Source organism: Jaculus jaculus, chromosome X, assembly GCF_020740685.1.
Source record: "Jaculus jaculus isolate mJacJac1 chromosome X, mJacJac1.mat.Y.cur, whole genome shotgun sequence".
NCBI lineage: Eukaryota > Metazoa > Chordata > Mammalia > Rodentia > Dipodidae > Jaculus > Jaculus jaculus.
Genome location: NC_059125.1, coordinates 14,009,806 through 14,019,323, shown reverse-complemented (window position 1 = coordinate 14,019,323; position 9,518 = coordinate 14,009,806).

The following is a 9,518-nucleotide window of genomic DNA, read 5'->3' as shown; positions in this document are numbered from 1 at the left end:
TGTGGCTGTGTAATATATCTTAAAATTAGGTATGCTGATGCTTCCAGCATTATTTTTTTTCTAAAAAATATCAATTCTTTAAGTTACAAGTTGTTTATACTCACTGTATTGTATGAAAAATCACAATATCATATTGGAAAGGGACTATCAGAACAGGGTTGGGTTGGAATGGAGTGGACAGTCTAAACAGTATACCACTTTGCATTCTTCATTCCCTATCTTTGAACAACACCTAATAATAGGATAAATATATTTTAACATCATCATATGAAGTACTTAAACTTATAAGCATAACATATAAAAAAATAAAGAAAATGTGTGGTGTCAGTAATTTCTTTCTGACCAAATATCAGGTGCACAGCAAATCTAGTGATCAGAAAAGCTAATGTATTCAAATGTGTGGCTCTCTAGAAACAGCTCCAGGTAAATGATAAAGAAAATACCATGAATTCCAGTCCACATAGGACCAGATGATGACTCATTTGAACTACACACAAGGGCAATTAGAACCTGCTGAAACATAACTGAAACGTATGGTAAAATGTTTACAAAGCATACACAAGTAGTAAACTATGTTCAAATAGATACACCCATTACTTCTCCTACTTCAGCAACTTCAAAATAAACAGTTGACTCATCATATTAAGCTCTAAATTTCTTAGCACATGTAAAAATCTAGACTCCAAGAATTCAAATTTTTTGTAAAAATATGATTAAAGTAAATTAAGTTTCAAGTACCTTATATGACAGTCACTTTGTACCATGCCCAGTGTTATAAAATAAAAGGTTACTCCAGCCTTATTTTTGTTACTCATAACTTCTTTGGCTATTCCAGGTATTTGTGTATTTCCAAATGAATTTTAGGATTATATTTTTCTATTTCAGTGAAGAATGCCATTGGAATTTTGATGTGGATGGCATTACATTGGTGATTGCATTTAGTAAAATTGATATTTTCACATTATTGATTCTTCCAATTGAAGAACATGAAATGTCCTTCCATTGCCTTATTTCTTCTGCAATTTCTTTCTTGAGGGTTTTGAAGTTTACATTGTAGAAATCCTTCCCTTCCTTAGATAGGTTTATTCCACGGTACTTTGTGAATACAAATGTTTTCTTGATTTCATCCTTGGCGCACTTGTTATTTATATAAGAATGTTACTGATTTCTCTGTGTTAATTTTGTATCCTGGTGAATTGCTAAAAGTGTTTATAAACTCTAATTATTTGCTGATAGAGTATTTAGAGTCCCTTATGTATAGAATCATATCATCTGCAAGTAATGATAATTTGAACTCTTCCTTTTTCAATTTGTGTCCTTTTTATTTGTGTTTCTTGACTCATTGCTATAGGCAAGACTTCCAGTACTTTATTAAATAAAAATGGGCATAGTGAACACTCTTGTATTGTTCCCAATTTTAATGGAAATGGTTCAAATTTTTCCTGCTTTAGTATAATGTTGGCTATTGTTCTCTCATAAATATCCTTTATTATGTTGCCCTATGTTCCTTCTATTTCCAATTTCTTTAGGACTTTTATCATTAAGGGATGTTGGATTTTGTCAAATTCCTTTCCTGCATCTATTGAGATGACCATGTGTTTTTTGTCCTTCAGTCCATTTATATGGTGTATTACATTTATCAATTTGCTTATGTTGAACCTCCATTTCTGAGATAAAACCTACCAGGTCAGGTAAATTATCTTTTTTTATGTATTCTTGTATTCTGTTTGCCAGTATTTTGTTAAGAATTTTTGCATAGGTTCATGATAGAGATTGGTTTGTAATTTTCTTTTTCTTTTCTTTTTTTTTGTTGTTGTGTCTTTGTCTGGCTTTGGTATCAAGTTAATGCTGGCTTTGTAAATGAAGTTTATATGCATTACTTCTTTTTCTATGACATCATTTAATCCAGACTCTCCTATTTATTATTTTGCTGGGATGAACTGTTGATTGGTGAGAGTGGGGTATTGAAGTCACCCACTACAATTGTTCTTGGTGTTATCTGTGATCATAAGCCTAGTAGTGTTTGCTTAAAGAAATTGGACACACCCATATTTGGTATATTTAGAATTGTATGTCCTCTTGTTGGATTGTTCCTTTAGTCAATATAAAGTCATCTTCTTTATTTTTTCTTACTAGTGTTGGTTTGTAGTCTATCCTGTCAGATATTAGGATAGCAACACCTAGGTCCATTTACTTGAAGTACCATTTTCCATTTTTTTCACCCTAAGGTATTGTCTTTTAAGGAGAGATTAGTTTCTTATAGGCAACAAAGAGAAGAATCCTGTATTTTTAAAAATTTATTTATTTGCAAGCAGAGAGAGAGCAAGACAGAGAGAGAAGAGAGACAGAGAGAGAATGGGCATGCCAGGGCTTCCAGCCACTGCAAACGATCTCCAGATGCATGTGCCCCCTTGTGCATCTGGCTAACGTGGGTCCTGGGGAGTCAAGCCTTGAACCTGGGTCCTTAGGCTTCACAGGCAAGCACTTAACTGCTAAGCCATATCCCCAGCCCAGAAGAATCCTGTATTTTAATCCAGTGTGCAAGTCTTTGTCTTTTAATTTGCACATTGAGACCATTAATGATAAGAGTTATTATTGAAGGGTGTGTAATGATTCTTGTGGTTTTTCTTACTTTTGTAGTGCTTCCTGATTTCCCTTAATGTCTTGTGTTAACTGTTATTTTATCATAGTTCATTTTTTTCTGTTTTCTTGCAGAGGTAGGAGGATCACCATGAGTTTGAGGCTACCCTGAGATTATATTGTAAATTCTAGGTCAGTCTGGCCTACAGAAGGACCCTACCTTGAAAAAAAAAAAAAAGCCTACTCACACCTTCAAATTAATTTGTCTTTATGTTGAAATGTTCTCACTTGTTTTATCATACATGTGCTTTTCTTTTTGTTCAGTCTGTAGGATCCTTTTAAGTATGTCTGTAGAGCTGGCTTAGTAGTCATAGCTTCTGTAAGCCTGACTTTTTTGTGGAAGGTCCTTATTTCTTCTTCAATTATGATGGGCAGCTTTCCTGGATATAGTAATCTTGATTGACAGTTGTTATGCTTCAGAACTTAGAATACATCATTCCATACTCTTCTGGCTTTTAAAGATTGTGTTATATAATCTGCTGTTATCCTGATGGACTTGCCTTTATATGTGACTTGAATTTTTTCGCTAACTGCTTTCACTACATTTTCTTTAGCTTGTGTGATTAGTAGTTTAATTATAATATTGCAAGGAGAGGTTCTTTCTTGATTTTGTCTGTTTGGTGTTGTAAAGGCCTCCTGTATTTGTATTGGCATCTCTTTCCCTATTTTGGGGAAATTTTCTTTTATGATTTTGTTGAAAACATCTACTATGCTTTTAGAGTGAAATTCTTCTGCTTCTATACCCTGATTTCATAAGTTTAATTCTTCCTAGTGTCCAGAATATCTTAAAATTCCCACTCATGCCAGATGTGGTGGTACATGCTTTGGATCCTAGCACTTCGGATGCAGAGGTAGGAGGATCACCATGAGTTTGAGGCTACCCTGAGATTATATAGTAAATTCCTGGTCAGTCTGGCCTACAGTAGGACCCTACCTTGAAAATCAGAAACAAAAAAAAAATGCCTACTCAAACCTTCATATTAATTTATCTTTATGTTGAAATGTTCTGTTTCTGTCACTTTGTCTTCTACTTCATATATTCTGTCTTCTTGATCAACTCTTTAGGTGAGATTTTCTTCAGAGTTTTCTATTTGACTTATTGTGTCTTTCATTTCTAGTATTTCTGATTGATATTTCGTCAGTGTCGAGATTTCCTTACTTATGTCTTGTATCAACTTCCTTGTTTCATTAATTGGTTTCTAGTATTCTTGTGGGATTCCTTCAGGAGTTTCTTTCCTTCTCCTTTGGTTTCTTTGAACATGTTTATAATCGTTCTTTTGAAAGTTTTGTTTGTAATTGCATCTAAATGAGTCTTCATGAAGGTCATTTCTATTGGATTTATAATTTTTTGTGTAATTATATTGTCTTGTTTTTTTGTGTTTCTTGTATTATAATGTAGAGATTTTCACATCTTGAATTAATTCAATGCTTGGTTTTCTAATTATCTGCTCTATTCTTAAATGTGTAAATGTACATTATATATCTTTAGGGTAGGAGACTTAGATACCAGTGTGGATCTTATATTACTCTCAGAGTAACAGCAGGAGAGACCTAAACTGTTGCATATGCCTGCTATGCAATTTTTCTAGTATAAATTCGACTGCAATGTATATTTTCATTTCAGTAATTTCTGGTGCATAAAAGAACAAGGCTGACAGAGAGATGCTATAATTTTGGTTAATTAGAAATGGAAACATGATAAGGTGAGGGCTAGTATTAACTTTGGGATAAAGATTTAGGTGGCTCAGTTATCTGGAAGAGGGAACTTTGGAACTGTTAATTTGCACACATATTAGCAGTTTTTGAGTTTATGGAAGTTTGTAATTATAGAGAATAAGGAGAGAAAAAGGAGGACATAGTGCAGAAAATGGTTTGAAAAGAGAGGGAAAGTAAACAAGTTGTTGGTAGAAAAGTTATAGAAAAATTAACATAGTAGGCTAGGTAGAGAAAACACAGAGAAATTCTAAAATGCAAAGGAGCAGTATACATGCACACAGATAAAACCAGCATGGGGTATTTATGCATGAGTGGGGATTAAAACAAATAAGTAAACTAACAAAGCCAAATTTCTTAACAGGGCTGGGTGTGTTGGCCCACACCCTTAATACTGTCAACAGGGAAGCTGAGATTCCTGTTCTCAAATGAGTTCCAGATCAGCCTGGGCCAGAGTGGGATCCTATTCCCAAGAAACACAGAAGGAATTTTTTGGTTTGTTTGTTTTATGTCTTCTGTTAAGAAATATTTATTTTTGTCTTTTGTTCAGTTTTTTTATAAATTTTAATTGTTTTATTAACAACTTCCATGATTATAAAAATACCCCATGTTGATACCCTCCCTCCCCCCACTTACCCCTTTGAAACTCCATTCTCCATCATATCCCCTCCCCATCTCAATCAGTCTCTCTTTTACTTTTGATGTCTTGATCTTTTCCTCCTCTTATGATGGTTTTATGCAGGTAGTATCAGGCACTGTGAGGCCATGGATATCCAGGCAATTTTGTGCCTGGAAGGAGCATATTGTATGGAGTCCTCCCCTTCCCTTGGCTCTTACATTCTTTCTGCCACCTCTTCCACATTAGACCTTGAGCCTTGGAAGGTGTGATACAGATATTGCAGTGCTGAGCACTGCAGTTACTTCTTTACAGTACCATGATACCTTCTTAGTAGTCCCAAGGTCACTGCCATCTGAAGAGAAGATTCTCAACCCAAAGTGACAGCAGCATTAATATAAGGGTGAGAACCTTAACAGAAGTGCTTACTGGGCATTTTGATAAGCATAGTATACACATTTGGCCAGACAACAGCAGACGTAACACCCCTAGGGCTCATGACTACCCCTGTGTTAAGTTTTCAGTATCAGGGATGTATTCACTTCCCATGGAGCGGGTTTCCAGTCCAATTAGAGGGCAGTTGGTTTCCTCCATAATAGACATGCCACTATTGCACCCGTTGGCTCATTTGGCCTGGCTGGCCAATTATAAGGCTTGCAGTGTCCACTGATGAATATCTTTTCTGGTGATTTGTCTTTCTCCCATTGAACTGCATGCAGAATGGCTTCTTCCAGCTTTCTGTCAACTGGTCTACATGGAGAAGATTATCAGGTCAGTTCCAGTGAGATTTTTCAGCGGTGTTGCAGCCCAAGTATGTGGAGTCTTCAGCAATAGAGTCTTACCATCTATTCCTGGTGGGAAACCAAGGGCCTCGGCAATGGCCTATAATGTTTGGCAGGCATAAGGGACCTTCCTGGCCAACAACTCACTGGAGGTATCCCATCTCTGGCATTGAAAATTTTCTAACAACGATCTATGGCTCCTGAGTGTTCCATTGTCTGAACCCGGAGGATTCCATATGATTTATTTGCATCCTGTTAGATTTTGATTAGCCCTTCCTCCACCTTTCCTTTACTCAAACTCTTCCCCTGACCTCACTTTGGGCCTTTTCACCCCCGTTAATCTATTCTACTTACATACATACAATACCAACCTATAAAGTACCCTCCTCCCTTCCTTTCTCTTCCTTTCATATCTCCTTTTTAACTTACTGGCCTCTGCTACTGAGTTTTTTCCTTGTCACACAGAAGCCCAATCATCTGTAGCTGGGATCCACTTATGAGGGAGAACATTCAGTGCTTGGCTTTCTGGGCCTGGGGTACCTCACTTGGTATAATCCCTTCCAGACCCATCCATTTTCCTGCAAATTTCGTAACTTCATTTTTCTTTACTGCTGAGTAAAACTCCATTGTATAAATGTGCCATATCTTCATTATCCACTCATCAGTTGAGGGACATCTAGGCTGGTTCCATTTCCCAGCTATTTTTTATTTATTGAGCAGCAATAAACATGGTAGAGCATGTACTTCTAAGGAAATGAGATGAGTCCTTAGGATATATGCCTAGGAGTGCTATAGCTGGGTCATATGGTAGATCAATTTTTATCTCTCTTAGGAACCTCCACAATGATTTCCACAATGGATGGACCAGATTGCATTCCCACCAATAGAGTAGAAGGGTTCCTCTTTTTCCTCATCCCTGCCAACATTTATGGCCATTTGTTTTCATGACAGAAGGAAATTTTAAAAAGAAATTATAAATCAAGAAATATCAAAAATGGCAAAAGTTAACCTCAAAACACAATTTATGTAAGAATGGAATAGCCAACCAAAATTACATTAACCAAATTTTTTTTTTAGCATTTTAATTTTTATTTATTTATTTGAGAGCGACAGACACAGAGAGAAAGACAGGTAGAGGGAGAGAGAGAGAACGGGCGCGCCAGGGCTTCCAGCCACTGCAAACGAACTCCAGACGCGTGCGCCCCCTTGTGCATCTGGCTAACGTGGGACCTGGGGAACCGAGCCTCGAACCGGGGTCCTTAGGCTTCACAGGCAAGCGCTTAACCGCTACGCCATCTCTCCAGCCCTACATTAACCAAATTTAATGCATCATTATTTTTGTCTAAGTGGGCTAGGTTTGGATTCTTAATTAGTAATCTTCCCTAATATGGAAGGTACAACTAGCACTTCCAGTGCAGACCTATATACCTGGCTTTGGGGCAGGTACTGCCCCAGTGTAAGGCAGCCATGTTACTTTTTGGGGTGGATTTTGGTCTCACCTACACTGAGTTCTCTACTGGTTCCTTCTTTGCTGCAGTGTGCAGTCAGATAGGCTAGTTAGGTTGGTAGATATGCTCTTCAGATCAGCTGTACTGGATGCTGTGTGAGTGAGGGGTGGCTCCAATCCCTTGGCCTCCTGAGATCCCCAGTGTCTACTGATGCTTGCAGTTGGTGAAAGGAAGGCTGTGGACAGTGTCAAGTTGATCTTGTGCTGCTCTGCTGGTCTCTATTGTATTTTCCTTCAGAATTGTTGATTATGAGCTGCCAGAGTGAGTGGAGAATCCCTTCTCCATACTTCTGGTTATACAGGGTCAGGCAGGGCTGGATGCATAGCTCTTCCCAGAAGACTACCTAATCTGCAGGCTGGAGCTGATTCTGGCTCATTGTGTGGTTACTAGAAGCTCTGAGTCTCTCCTGATTCTTTGCTGGGGTTAATAATACTTTATACACTTAAACATTTTGATAGAAGAGTGTATTGTGCATTTTTCTGCCTTCCACCTCCCTGCCCAAGCTGCTTGCTGTGCTTACTACTCCATCACCTTAAAGGGAAGACTGCCTTGTATCTTTGAGACAAGGTCTCTCTCTCTCAACCTGGAGCATGGTTGACCAGAGAGCCCCAGTGATCCTGCTGGCTCTGCTTACCTCAATGCTGAGGTTATAGGCATACACTGCTGTGCCCAGGTTTTTCTGTGGGTGATGGGAATCAAATTCAAATCCTCATGCTTTTGCAACAAGCATCCTTGCTTACTGAGCTCTCTCCCTGAGCCATCTCCCTAGCCCCAGATGAAAAATATTTTAATGACTTTCTTGTTCTCATAAAGATATTTGAATTTCTAATACAATAAGCATGTTTTGCCTGGGCCATGAATACTAATGTGATGTGTGTGTGTGTGTGTGTGTGTGTGTGTGTGTGTGTGTGTGTGTGTGATTTACATGAAAGAACATAGCACTGAGAGGCAGAATGAAATAGTAGTGGACAGAAATTGCAAGGTCTGGATTGCCACCTTACTACATGTGAGAACATAGACAAGTCTCTTAGTTATATGTCTTAGAATGTAGAATGTGGATAATAAATTCTACTTTCTCTGTGAGGAAGTTGCTTGATGAGGAAATGAGAAAGTGGTTGAGATATTGTTTGGAAAATTATTGACATGCATAGTTGTATATGACTATTAAAATTCCTATAGACATAAGATTCAATGCAAATATTTTTGATGCTACTGCTCCACGAAAGACAATATTCTCAGTCTTTGGCGACTTCATCAGAAGAGACTCATGTAGCTCATTGGTACAGTACTTTCTTAGCATTGCAAGGGCCTCAGTTCCATTCCCAGCTCCATAACATGCTTGAAAAAATAAATCAGATATAGTTTAAACTCTGTAGTCTTCTCCAGAACCAACACATATTTTGTATGAACACCCAGATAAGCAATACATTAGCCTTTGAGGGCCAGATTGTCTCTATGGCTACCACTCATCTCTGCCACAATAACACAAAAGGAACTGTTATGTAAAATAATGAGCATGTCTATTTTGCGATCAAACAAGAAAAGTTACAGAGGTGGAAATATGAGAAGGTATTTAAAGAAGAAAAAGTAGTGTGGAAAAGCTAAAGTCAGAAGCAAGAATTTTCAGGAGAAGAATTAAGAAAGGAATACTATATATAGCCACTTGAACATAAGTTATTACTTCTGTACTAGCCATACCCTCTTAGTGAATGCTAGGTTGTAATTGTTAGGAAAGCATTTCTTTTAGTTTTGTTTGCTTAGAACACTGTTTTGTGTTTCTATGTTGTAGAATCACTTTAGGTATTTCTAAGGATGTTCTCAAACTTGTAATTGTTCCCAGGGGTGGTTTGTTTTCCTTCATGCTTCTCCACACATTATTCACCAATCGATGAAGAACTGCATGTAGGTTGGCCACGTCAAGGATAGAACCATGAGGAGGAGTGTCTGATTCAGAGTGAATTCTCTCATCTACACCATCCAACCCAGTAGTCACTAGAGTCATGTGGCTATGTCATTGCAATTACATTTAAAATTCAGTGACTCAGGCACACTAGCCACATTTCAAGTTTTGAATAGGCATTTACTGTACTGAGCAATACATATAACCAACATTTCTATCTTCACAGAAAGTCATATTGGACTATGCTGCTGCTAGGAGATAAGAAACCCAGCATCCTTAGTACAGCACTGGCTTATAGTCTGAAGCTACACATTTGGGTTGATTTAAGACTTTTAACAAGTGTGTGTCCATTAATATTT